Consider the following 11,610-nt stretch of genomic DNA (forward strand, 5'->3'; position numbering starts at 1 on the left):
GCCCTGGCTGTCCTGGAGCTCACTTTGTAGACCAGGCTGGCCTCGAACTCAGAAATCCACCTGCCTCTGCCTCCCAAGTGCTGGGATTAAAGGCGTGTGGCACCACGCCTGGCTCAAAGATAACTATTTGTACCTTCTGATTCATTTCCTTATTTGGAAATGGCAGGGATTTGGGGCAGTGGAGTTTCCTTTGGACCAGACAGTTTCCAAACTGCTCCATACTCTTTTGAAACCAAGCTAAAAATGTTAAACAGATCATGCAGTAGACTCCATTCTGAAATGGGACTCAAGATTTACAGGGACAATAAAAATGTCAACCCTGTTAACAAACTGATGGAGGGTCTAGTGTCTAGGATCAGTGAGATGGGAAGCTAGTATTTACAAATATCCAAGAGAAAAAGAACCAGGAAGCATTTCTCTTGACTTAAGAAAACATTGCCAATGTCATATGGCAAGGAGGTCAAGATGGCAGAGTCTCTCTGCTAGATTATTTTTCCTGTGAATCATTGAAAATGCTGTTGAAGTTTAATTGAAAAACAAAACAAAAAAAAATCCCTCTAACTTGTTTGAGGTGGTTTGAATGAAAATCACCTCCAACCCCATAAGCTCAGGTATTTGAATACTTGGTCCTCCATTGGTATCAATGAGAATTTTAGGCAAATAGTCCATCCCTATTTAATTTTCTGATAAACATCCCTACAAGAAGTAGTTAAGGCCCCAGCAAATACTAAATAGTTTTCATAGTAGAAATACCAAATCTAGGGCAATTGAACTCTGGAGGGGGATCAGTCAACTCTGTCACAGTAGTTGAATATATTGGAAGCTGACCACTATCTGAACACTGGAGGGGGATCAGTCAACTCTGTCACAGTAGTTGAATATATTGGAAGCTGACCACTATCTGAACACTGGTAAATAATACACTAGATCCCTCTTTTTATTGAAAACTTGGCTCACCTGGCAAGCTTATACTTTTCTCCTGACAAGACATAGAAAGCATACTATATGAAAAACATGTTGTAGCCTGACCTTTGCCTTGGAATCTAACTACATGCATTAATCCATTTTGTTATTAATATAACAAAATAGCAAAGCTGGGATAGCTTTTAAAGAAAAGAGACATATATAGATTACTGTTTGCGAGGCTGAAAGTCCAAACTGCATGGGATAATATCTGGTGATGCCCCTTCCCTCTGGTTTCATCACTTCTTCTTGGAAGGTAACTATGGGAGGAATGTGACAATAGTGTCTCATAATCAATTCCACGGACATGACTATATTTGACCTAATAATCCACTACTTGATTCTACCAGTTAAAATTCTCTTTACTTTCCGATACCACCACTCAGGAGATCAGATCTCTTATACACAATCCTTTGAGCATCCTTAAACTGCATCTGAACCGTAGACTACCAACATAATATGAAAAGAAAAACATGCTGACATGTGTACCAGTTATTACCACAGTATCACCGTATAACGAATCAATCCCAAACTTAGTGGCATTAAAAGCCTACTAATTATAACTTCTGAATATACGAGAAGATAGAGTCTAATTGTTGCTGTGCTATGCTCACATTTGTGGTTAGATTTGTGTAAAATCCTTGTCACTGGTGATGGGTTGCCAGTCATCTGCTTATTGGCTAGTCTGGCCACATTCACACAGTGGCTTCAAGGCTCCAGAAGAAGGATTAGAAGCTCCAAAGTCCTCTTGAGGTCAATGTTGAGAACTGACACATAATCATTTTTGATGCATCATTGTCAAACAACTTAAAGGTCATCCTAGATTCCAGGTACAAGAGATAGGCACAATTAAAAACAAGTTGCAGGGAGTGATGAAGAAAAGGCTTAGTCGTCACGAGCCATTGTTGCAGAGGATGCCAGTTTGATTCTCAGCACTCAAGCCAAGCAACTCATAACCATCTGTAACTCCAGCTCTTGGGGATCTGATACCCACTTCTCACCTCTGTGGGTACTGGAACTGTACTCATGTGCACATTCATATAAACACACACATATACATAATTAAAAACAAGTGAAGAATTTTTTCAAAAAAAAAAAAAACATTGCAAACCAAAGAATGAAGGGGTAAAAAATTGAGGCCTTCTTGCAATAACCTACTATGTAAATTTTGTATACTTTATTAAATATTAACTATGTTATATCTCAGCTTATCATTAAAACGAAGACTCCAGTAAAGACTAAGTGGATGCAGAAGTTGGCCTATAGTTCTCATTGACAGTTTTGAATTTTTTAAAGGTTTTGAAAATTATTATTTTATTTATTTACTTCTTATTTTGAGAATTGAACTGTAGACCAGACTATGCTCAAACTCACAGAGACTGACCTGTCTTGGCCTCCTGAGTGCTGGAATTAAAGGCCTGTACAATATCCTCTCTCTCTCTCTCTCTCTCTCTCTCTCTCTCTCTCTCTCTCTGTGTGTGTGTGTGTGTGTGTGTGTGCGCGCGTGCGCACGCTCATAGGAGCACATATGTCACACTAAATGTACAAAGGTCATAGAACAACTCTCAGAATCAGTTGTTTGGAATCCAGGGACTGGACTCACATTGTCTGATTTGTGAAGATTTACCTACTGAGCCATTTTCCTGGTCCTATTTTTGGGTTTTTCTACCAGGAGCAAAGGTAGAAATGAATACTTCAGCTGAAATAAAGCAGCTAGCCTGTGGATCTTCCCATGTGATGAATTACATGAGTAATGTCTCCATCTGTACCTAAAATGCATAATCATGTGGCATATGGTGATATGAGGAGTCAGATGGGGGTTTCAGACAGGAAACACATCCTGTGTGTAAACTGCAGCTGGTGAGAATAGACACTCCTCATTAGGAGGGAACAGAACCATTCATCACGTAAAGGAGGCAGGGGCTCAGTGGCAGCTCTGGTGTCTAACGCAATCCTGTGCAATTTCCCCAGACCAGGCTGGAGTCAATGTTGCAGCAAAACTGCTGAGAGAATACAAATGCCATTAGGGACATGCTGTTCCATAGCAGGAGACGAAAGAGGTTCCACACTCTCACCTGTTTAATAAACATGGGGCAGAAAGTCACCCCTCTTGTTGGGAGCAACAAACTTCTCTGGATAAGTCCACAAGGATAATTTGGGGGAAGGTTAGTAAATGGACACACTCCTTCTAGAAGCCTGGCTTTTGTGCTAAACTTATTTTCCTGAAGTTATATTTTCCAGGGCCTCCTAAGCATCTCCATGAGAAAACACCAAAAGGAAACTGTTGCCAAGATGGTAAGATGCTTACAGACCCATTGCCCACTCCGCATACACAGAATGAATTAGGCTGGCTCTTGAAGTCCTGGGGCATTAGGGCTCCAAGTGTTTCTAAGGTACAGTCACCTTGTGATGATTATTATTGAATGTCCACTTGACAGGGTCGAGAATCATCTACAAGATAAACTTCCAGGCTTACATGTTAGGCTGTTTCTGGACTGGAGAAATGAAGGTGGGAAGACGCATTCTAAACGTGGGTAGATCATCCCATAGGTTGCGGCTCTGGACTGAAGAAAAAGGAGAAAGACAATTTAGCAGCAGCATTCAGCTTCCCCACCTCCCTACTGTGGACACAACGTGACCAGCTGCCTAGTTCTTCTGGTTGCCATAACTTCTATGAATTGTACCCTCAACCTATAAATAAACCCTGCCTCCCTTAAGTTGCTCTTGCCGTTTTTATTGGAACAATAGGAAAGATAACTAATGCATTCCTTATCTGTGAATGGGAGAGTATAGATTTTATGTACTATGTGTAACAAAGCAGTCTCCCAAACTCTGGCTTAGTACAACACACATTTATTTCTCAGTGGTTTCTGTGGGCTGGAAATTGAGGAACACTTTAGCTGAGTAGTTCTGGCTCTCTCCTAAAGTTGTAGTCAACACACCAGCTGGGGTTACGGTCATCTGAGGGCTAGCCTGGCTCTGGAGAGACAGATTCTAAGATGGCTGCTCATATGCAGGGGTCCTTGGCTCCCCATCATATGTAATATCTGGAGATCTGCATGAATGTATACGTATCCTATGATAGTGCTTGAAGAGGGGGAATCTCTTACAACCTAATTCTTCTTGGAAGGGATGTATCAGTTTCTTTGGTGGTCTTTTAATCATGGGAACAGATGCTGATATAATAGTGAAGGGGACCATACTAGGACTGGACTAAGGTGTTAATTCCAGGAAATAGGGACCACTGGGACATCTTGGGTATTGTCATCACAGATAGATATAATGAACTTTCTAGTTCCTTCCTTCCTTCCTGAGTGGTTCTGTGGTGTGTTGGCTCGGTTTTTGAGCCAACTTGACCCAAGCTAGAGTCATCAGAGAGGAAGAAGCCTTAATTGAGAACATGCCTCCATGAGATCCAGCTGTAAGGCTTTTTCTCAAGTAGTGATCAATTGGAGAGTGTCCAGCCCATTGTGGGTAGTACATTTCCTGGGCTGGTGGTCCTGGGTTCTATAAGAAAGCAGGCTGAGCAAGCCATGAGGAGCAAGCCAATAAGCAGCATCAGCTCCTGCTTTCAGGTTACTGGCCTGCTTGAGTTCCTGTCCCAACTTCCTCCAGTGATGGACTATGATCTGGAAATGTAAACCAAATAAACCCTATCCTTCCCAACTTGCTTTTTTTGTCATGGAGTTTTCATCACAGTATTAGAAACCTGATTTACGACACATGACCTTGTGTAGAAGTAACACACACAAACACACCGCACACCCCACTCTGGCTCTAGAAGGTTTAAATGTAAACTAGGCTTTAATAGAGGAAAAGAGTAGCTTGCTTATAGTCTCTCCACTTTGAGCTATTCTGACCTCATAGAGGTTAGTACAAAGATAAGCTATACCCATTGGAAGGGGAAGGGGCTCACAGGAGGGAATCCTGGTGTATAACAACCCCTTTCACTCATCTGTCTATCTACTATCTATCTATCTATCTATCTATCTATCTATCTATCTATCTATGTCTGTCTGACTGTCTATGAGGGGATTATTTTTCTAGCCTAACTCCGGTTAGAGAAGCATCCTTGTTTAAAAGGAAGAGCTTTTGTCTGCCAGTAGTTGAGATCATTCAGCATCCTATTTTTGCAAAGCACAGAAGTATGAAATATATGCTTTCATAATTCCTCATGCACAATTCCATGACCTAAATGCTTTTGAAAAGCCCAAAGCCTCTCTCACTAGTGATTTGCTAGCAAAATTTGACTTCAGTTGTCCCAGAGCTTCTTATAGTCCCTGTTCTCATTTAGAGTAAATATCCATGTATTTCACTGCATAGAAGCTAATGCAGTTGATTATAGGATGCTACTCAAGAGCCTGCTGGGGAACTTAATAATAGACACTACAGACACTGCATTGCCTTTCATAAAATGTATGGGTGGGCACTGCTTTTGTACAGTTAATGCCAACTAGGCAGGTTTTGCAAAAAGGCCACTTGTCGGACCCCACAGCAGAAAATGAACCCCTATTATTACATGGTCTGAAACCTTAAAACTTAAGATGGGAATCTTAATAAAATAGAGGCCACCCAGTTCCTTACTTAAAATCCTTTGGTTTTGAAGTTTATATTTACATATTTAGAAACAGGGCTGTGGGGATGGTTCAGTTAATAAATTGCTGAGTTGGATCCCTAGAACCCTTGTAAAAATAGCCATGTGTGGTGATGTGTGCTGGGGAGGCAGAAAGGCAGATCCCTGGTCTAGCCTACTTGACAGACTCCATGCCTGTGAGAAAACGGTAGACAGCATTTGAGGAATAACCTTTGAGGTTGTCGTCTCCCTCCAAATGTACATGTGCACACATACAGAGATACCTGTAGACCTATGTGCACTTTCACATGTACACAAACACGCATACACAGAGAAAGAAAGAAATGTACAGGACGTCACACATGATCTGACTTTTGACAGTCCTGCTCCTTTGATTACATGTGTGGGGCCTTGGATAAATTACGTAACCTCTGTCTTCCTTATCTGTGAAATAGAGCTATTTGCCCATGGAGCTTAAGGTAGGAATTCAGTAAGATGAAATGGCGAGTGATGTGGTAGATAAATCTTACTATTCTATTGCCCTCAGCCATTGTCTTGGTTCTAAGTTCTGCAGTCTGGGCCTTGATTCTGAACAAATTCTTGTGTGCTTTGGCCCTTTTGTATTTTGCTAAGTAGTTAATATAATTCCTTCTTGCTTTAAGTATACTATGGGACCTCCCAAGCCAGACAAGATGCAATATTGCATAAATGCTTAGTGGGAAGCAGACCAATAAACAGCTGTTTTTACTAGCTCATCCCCTTTACTTCGTGAATAGACCCAAACTGATCTGTATTTTGCTACATTTCTTGAAGCACAAAACAGCCCCATCAATCAAACGAGGAGTGGTGAAAGGAAGAGTGCACACATTTTACTCCCTTAGGCCTGTCTTTTGCAGTGAATTTAAAATGCCCACCAATCAGCATCCACAGCACTCTCTTAAATAATGTAAAGTACGTTTTTATGTCCCCTAACCCTGGTTACACACATTTCTTCATTCCCAATGATGATCTATGCATTAAGTGTCCTACTTGACTCTAACCTACCAGTGCACAAACTATTTCTTCTCTCCCTTCATTTTCTCTCTCTTCCATTCTTTTTTCTATCCCTGCTTCTCCCCTCCCCCTTTTTCTGATCTATCTCCCCCCCCCCACACACACACTTTCTTTTCTTTCTGAGACATGGTCTCACATAGCCAAGGCTGGCCTTGAATTCACCATGCAAACTAGGATGACTTTGAATTTGTGATTCCCCTCCCAAGTGCTGGGATTACAGACTTCTATCATCATGCCTGCTTATGCAGTGCAGGAGGCAGAAGCAGGACTGGACACGTAGACATGTACTACACCCTCGTCCCTAGTCTTTTTTGATTTTGTCTTTTATTTGAATTTTTTTGAACATTTTTTTCTTTTTTTGGTTTTTCGAGACAGGGTTTCTCTGAAGCCCTGGCTGTCCTGGAACTCACTTTGTAGACCAGGCTGGCCTTAAACTCAGAAATCTGCCTGCCTCTGCCTCCCAAGTGCTGGGATCAAAGGCACGTGCCACCACGCTAGGCAAAATTTTTTAATAGTGCAACAAAAGAGAATCATTTAAAAGAAATGATGGAAATGGCTTCTCAAGTAAAGTATCTTTTTAGCCTGTTGGTGGCCTGTCTCCATTTGTGTTAGTTATATATGGAAAGCAATTGAAATTACCGCCTTTCTATCTTCTTCATTTCATTGTTTTCTATTTTTCCATCTATGCAGAGGGTTGATTAAATGCAGAGCTGAATGCAGTTTTATCGCATTAGAAAGTGGGAAGCGTGATAGGCTGATGTTTGGAGCAGCTGCCGAAGTAGGACAGGCTATGTATTGTTTAGTGTTTGCAATTAGTCTGCAAGCTTGTTGCTCCTGAGAACCCTCTATTTCCTAGGACCCTATAATTAGAAAAGTGGAATGGCTAATCCCTGTGGTCAGCTTGGTAGGCTATAAACTCATGTAGGAGGCAAAGCTTTTGGCAAGCCCGTGAAGGAATTTCTAAATGGAGTTAACTGGGGAAGGAAGACATACCCCAAAAGTGGTGGCACTATTCCCTCAAACAGGGTCTCCTGCAGAATACAAAGCAGAAAGTGAACTGGCTACTTCCCTTCATTTCTGTCTGCTTCCTGACTGTGGATACAATGTGACCTGACCAGCTGTCCCCAAGTCTGCCATTCTGTCTGCTCTGCCGTGCAGACAATACCCCCAAACTGTGAGCCAAAACAAAGTCTCCTTTCCTTAAGTGGGTTTTCTCTTTTGTCATAGCAACGGGAGAAAAGCAGGTTGCTAGCTTGTAAGTCGTGTGGTGCCGGCTACAATTACGTTTTGGGACAGTATAGGTTAAGCATGTCGGGTTTGGAGATTAGAGTGGCTGGTTTTGTACTCTCTTCCTGAGTTCTCATTAGTAACTCCCAGTAGCTGTGTAACCTCGGGTAGGCTTCTTAAACACTCTAGAGCGCAGTTTATTTGCCTGTTTGCTTCTTTCTTTCTTTCTTTCTTTCTTTCTTTCTTTCTTTCTTTCTTTCTTTCTTTTAGGTTCTCACCATGTAGATTTGGCTGTCCTAATCATTATGCAGTCCAAGCTGGCCTCAAACTCACAGAGATCCATCGTCCTCTGTCTATTGAATGCTAGGATTAAAGGCATGTCACCCTGCCTAGCTATACTCCAGTTCCTTTATCTGATTATTGTGTTAATACAACATGTCAATGACTATTATACAAAATACAGAGGAAGTAGGGAGCCTGGGTACCACTATAGCTCAGCGGTAGGGCCTTTGCCTACAAAGTGCAATCCCTGACTAAAAACAGACATTTAAAATATGTAGGCAACTCAGGATACACCATTATTGTATGCATCACAAAGAAAAATTTCTAATTATTAGATGTTCTTGATAGTAGCATATAGTCTTCTATCAGGGAAATTAAGTATCTCTGTAAGGATTAATATATTATATAGACATGGTCTTTTTTTTTTTTTTTTTGAGAAAGGATGTTACCATTGTAGTCCTGGCTGGCCTGGAACTTACTTTGTAGACCAGGTTGGCCTCAGATTTACAGAGATCTTTCTGCTTCTGCCTCCCATGTTCTGAGAATAAAATATATGATCATTAAAAAAAACCTATATAAAATTATACATATAAATCAAGTCAATGTCAATTTCTTGGTTTTGATATTTTACCAAAATTCTGTAAGGCCTGGCATTGTGGAAAAATGGAGAGATATATGTCCGTGAGCTCTCTGCACCATCTCAATAACTTCTTGTGGCTATGATTACTTTAAAATAAGAGGTAGCAATAAAATTGTGTTTTTTAGATTTGATGAAATTAGATACTAGCAGTGGCATGGCAATTGTTTAGCCGGTACCACTTGTCTTCTTTGGGGACGTATTCAAGATGGCTGCAAGAAGTGGCATCTACTACTCCCCTTGAATTGAGTTTGGCTTATTGACCTGCTTTAACCTATAGATTGTGGCACAGTGATGCAGGGCAATTTCGCAGGCTGGGCCTGATCTGTGTGGCTGCTGCCAGGATGGTGTTTACTCTCTTGCTACTGTTGTAGCCCCTGGGTTCCTCAGCAGGTGGTTTTAATAAACTTAGTTCCTTTCTTTAAAAATGGTGCCACTTCATCCCTTAGAAATGATAAGATGCAATTCCCTAAATGAAGTGACAGACCAGAAAGTGGAGGGAGGAAACAGATAGGACAAGTCTATTTTAACTGACAGCTTCAAGCCAAATCAGTAAAGAAAAAGAAAAGGAAAAGCCCACATCCCTCCCCTGTACAGTGAAGATTAGCTGTCAAGGCCAAATCTTGTTCTGCTTTTAGAAGTAGCAGCAAGAACTTTCCTTTGTGGACAAATCTCCTATCCCCGGGTCATTTCCTGCTTTCCATTGCTCTAGAGCCAATGCACGATTTTGTGTAAGAGCTTTACCAACAGAGCCATCTCCCCAGCCCCAGTGTTTTTACTTTTGGCTAGCATCTGTCTATACCAAATGACCCTTCATTTTAGAGACCCCTCTGTCTGAAGGGTAGATTTAGCAGAAATCTGTTAGAGCCAGCATCATGCTGTCAGGAGGCCAATCCCATAGTTTATCAGGCATGTACAACCTGCACCTGGGCTGCTTATATCCCAGGAGAGCTATGAATGAATCCATCACAGCACAAAAATCATAAATTTAATTAAAGCATGACATGAGGGTAGGGCACATTTTCTCTTATAGTAAAATAGCTTTATTAAGGCATAGTTGATATACCTTACCACTTGATAATTTTTCATCGTTTCCTTATACTGTATGTTGAGCATATTCTTCTGTAAACTTTACCTTGCCTGTTCTATTTGAGGCTTCTTGGTCCCACTACCTAGACATTTCTACCCCCCGCCCCCACCTCGCTTCCTTCTCTCATGCCCTTGAATAGGATTTGATACACCCATATAAAATCTAGGAACCACAAACGAGAGAACACATAGCTCTGTGTCCTTCTGAGATGGATTTTATCTCCAGCTGCATCCGCGGTCCTGCGAGTGATACATCTTCACTCTTTAGAGTTGAAAACATTCTATTGTGTAGCCAGCACCTCATCCATTTGCATTGCTTTGTTGTTGGACACCTAATGCTACTCTCACCAGTTGAGACTAAAACAACTAGCACAATCTTTGAGCCAAAGATGAAGCAAGCATTAATTAAATACAGGCTAAGTTGATGGACTCTGGTCAAGTCCATTCCAGGTTTCCCAGGAAGTGGCCACGAGTCTTGTTTTGTAGAGGCTTAAAAAGATAAAACTAGAGGACCACTATATTTTCCCCCAGGGACAAGATATATCCTGACAAATTTTCTGCTTATGTACTCCCCTCTCACCCCCCAACCTTCACACCCAGTCATGGCAAGTGTACATCCTGATGTATGTACTGCTTATGTATCTCCCGCCTACATGTGATTAAGAACATTGGTGCAGTTGAGTCAAATAAACTTGTTTAGGGGAGTGAGAATACATAGCTTGTTATTCCTATAAATAGCCCCAAGCATTACAGGCAGTATCTGTCCTTGGGCAAGGGGTTTACATGTTAGAGGCATTTTTGTTTCACGGATCTCTTAGACACAGTCATTAGGACTTCAAAATAATTTTGACTCTCACACTAAGATGGCCCCATGGCTTAGCTATTGTGAATACTGCTGCAATAGACATTGCTCTCCGTGGTTATGTGACTGTTTTTGAGGGTTTCATTTGTTGTTGTTATTTATTCCTGGTGCTGAGAATGGGACCTCCCCAGGGTGTCTGTTTGCAAAGCAAGGGCTCTACCATAGAGTCAAATCCTTCATGCTGCAATTTCTTCTGTAAATTGATGGTGTGGTTCTTGAGTACAGCTTGGCAGATGACAAGGTTGTGTCACCTTGTCAAAGGGTTGGGTATTCCTGGAAAAACTCAACTGTTCTAGCTGACAGCCTACAGCAGTGCTAACTCTTAGCTCTGTAAGAGGCCACCCTGGGTGCTTTAGCCTATCCAAGTCTCCAGATTCTTCTACATTCCAATGAACAAAAATTTGGGGTGCAGTTATCCCAATACATTTTCAGACAGGTATATAAGACATCTTGTCAGTTCCAGTCTAATGGTCCCTCCAATTAACTTCAGTGTCAAGGTGATCCCAAGGACAGCAGAAGAATCGTCCAGTACCATACAGTCAATTCCCACAATCATGAACAATGAGAAATGCTTACTACCATTTAGAGTCATCAAAAAACATTTCAGAGAGTCATCTGAACCATTTAGAGAGGTTTCTGAGCTAAAAGGTCTAGAGTGGGCTTTCTAACTCAAATCAGCGCTCTATTTACCAGGAGAGCTTGTTGAAAGCAATTGAGAGATTCACTCAGGAAGAGAAGGCTAGGGCCCAGGTGCTGCATTAAGTAAATGCTCACAGCCTGTGCTATTTGTCATGGATTCTGCTTCCCAGTCACTTGGAGCAGCAGGGACAGAGAGGGCATGTCCCCTGGCCTCTGGGTCCCAGAGGCAGGCATGTGAAGGATGATGCCTTCATTTTCTTTTTTTTCTTTTTCTTTTTTTTTTTT

The 11,610-nt window shown here is 41.5% G+C and overlaps 1 long non-coding RNA gene across 1 annotated transcript in view; it reads left to right on the forward strand.

Moving 5' to 3' along the window:
• Nucleotides 1-3,677, forward strand: part of LOC110287482 — a 100,637-nt gene extending 96,960 nt beyond the window's left edge. Inside the window, exon 9 of the long non-coding RNA XR_002377217.2 lies at nt 2,935-3,677. This is a non-coding gene — a long non-coding RNA (uncharacterized LOC110287482). The remainder of the gene's footprint in view (nt 1-2,934) is intronic.
• The last annotated feature ends 7,933 nt before the right edge of the window (nt 3,678-11,610 follow it).

This window comes from Mus caroli, chromosome X (genome assembly GCF_900094665.2).
Source record: "Mus caroli chromosome X, CAROLI_EIJ_v1.1, whole genome shotgun sequence".
Taxonomy (NCBI): domain Eukaryota; kingdom Metazoa; phylum Chordata; class Mammalia; order Rodentia; family Muridae; genus Mus; species Mus caroli.